The sequence below is a fragment of the Humulus lupulus genome, chromosome X (genome assembly GCF_963169125.1).
Source record: "Humulus lupulus chromosome X, drHumLupu1.1, whole genome shotgun sequence".
Taxonomy (NCBI): Eukaryota; Viridiplantae; Streptophyta; class Magnoliopsida; order Rosales; family Cannabaceae; genus Humulus; species Humulus lupulus.
Window position 1 is genome coordinate 135,974,515 of NC_084802.1, and position 2,294 is coordinate 135,976,808.

Genomic DNA, 2,294 nt, shown 5'->3' on the forward strand with positions numbered 1-2,294 from the left:
AAAAGAGATAGAATTATATGGGGATTGAACGTTATGATCGCCCGTGATGTAAAGATCACCTTAGATCCAGAAACTACTACCTATGCTCAGGTTGTGGACAAGGCCTTTACAGCTGAGGGGGCCAAGGAACAGATTTGGAAAGAGAGCGTTGTTAGGCGCGATGCCAGGAGGACAGTGCCTCCTTTTATTGGATCCAGTTGGGGTGGTGGCTCCAGTGAGCAGAAGAGAAAGGCCCCAGATTCTTTTGTTCCTCCTAGCTCGGATAGGAGGGCACAATGTGTTTTTGGTGGTCGCCAGAGCGGAGGTTACAACTGGAGGAGATTTCTAGTGTGTCCACGGTGCAGACGAAGACACCAAGATGAGTGCAGGATTAGGGCTTGCTTTGTCTGTGGGAGTGCCAACCATCTGAAGAAGGACTACCCACAAGCCAGGAAAGAGGAGCCGAAGCAAGGTGATGGTCTCGCTCCTGCCAGAGTGTTTACTTTGACTCAGACTGAGGCGGAGGCTAGCCCCTCGGTTGTGACATGTCAGATTTCTAGTGCTGGTTCTTCTTATACTGCATTGTTTGATTCAGGAGCTACTCATTCGTTTGTGTCTACTAGAGTGATAGATCAGCTGTGTAGACCTAGTGTTTTGTATGCTAGGGGTTTTCAGACTTTGTTGCCAACTGGGGAAACTGGTAGTCTTTATGAGGTGAATTAGAGCTTTACCAGTAGAGATAGATGGTAGGGAATTGTTTGCTGATCTGATTGAGCTTGTGATGGATGACTTCGATATGATACTAGGGATGGATTGGTTATCGAAGTATGGGGCGACGATTGATTACAAGCGCAGGATGGTGACTTTTGAACCAAAAGGGGAGGTACCCTTTGTATTTGTGGGAACAGTTGGTGGACCACGAATACCTATGATTTCAGCACTAAAGGCTAGGGACCTGATGTCGGGAGGTTGCATAGGATTCCTAGCGAATGTTGTGGATACCTCTAGGGTTGTGTCGGTTGGACCGGGTGAGACTAGATTGGTGTGTGATTTTCCAGATTTATTTTCAGCAGATCTTCCAGAGTTGCCGCCGCAGCAGGAGATTGATTTGTTATAGAGTTGGCACCAGGGGCAGAGCCAGTATCTAGGACACCTTATAGAATGGCTCCAATGGAATTAAAAGAGTTGCAGATTCAGTTGTAGGAGTTACTTGATTTGGGGTTCATCAGACCGAGTTTCTCGCCATGGGGTGCTCCTGTGTTGTTCGTCAAGAAGAAGGATGGATCTCTTAAGATGTGTATTAACTACAGAGAGCTGGATAAGTTAACCATTAAGAACAAGTAGCCACTGCCTAGAATCGATTATTTATTTGATCAGTTACAGGGAAGATCAGTGTTTTCCAAGATAGACCTCTGATCAGGTTACCATCAGTTAAGGATTAAAGAGGATGACATACCAAAGACCACTTTCTGAATGAGGTATGGACACTATGAATTCCTGGTTATGTCCTTTGGATTAACCAACGCCCCAGTAGCTTTTATGGATATGATGAATAGGGTTTTCAAGGATTATTTGGATAAGTTTGTGATTGTGTTCATCGATGACATTTTGGTGTACTCTCAGTCAGAGACAGAGCATGAGCAGCATCTGCAGTTGGTATTGCAGCGGTTAAGGAAGCATAGGTTATATGCTAAGTTCAGTAAGTGCGAGTTCTGGTTACCGCAAGTTACATTTTTGGGCCATATCGTCAGTAAGGAGGGGATTCTGGTTGACCCAAGTAAGATTGAGGCAGTAAGAGATTGACCTAGATCGAGCAGTGTTCCTGAAGTGAGGAGTTTTCTGGGATTGGCGGGATATTATCGGTGGTTTGTTGAGGGGTTCTCCAGAATAGCTACACCGTTGACAAAATTGACAAAGAAGAAGACAAAGTATGTCTGGACAAACAGATGCGAGAACAGTTTCAAAGAGTTGAATCGGCGACTGATCACTGCGCCAGTGTTAAGTCTGCCGATAGATAATGAGAAGTTTGTGGTTTATTGTGATGTTTCCAGATAGGGTTTAGGGTGTGTGCTGATGCAAGCTGGTAAGGTGATAGTCTATGCATCGAGATAGTTGAAGGAGTATGATCAGAGATATCCCACGCATGATCTAGAATTGGCAGCGGTGGTATTTGCACTTAATATTTGGAGACATTATCTTTATGGTGAGAAGTGCGAGATATACACCGAAAATAAGAGTTTGAAGTATTTCTTTACTCTGAAGGATCTGAATATGCGCCAGAGACGGTGGCTAGAGTTGGTTGAGGATTATGATTG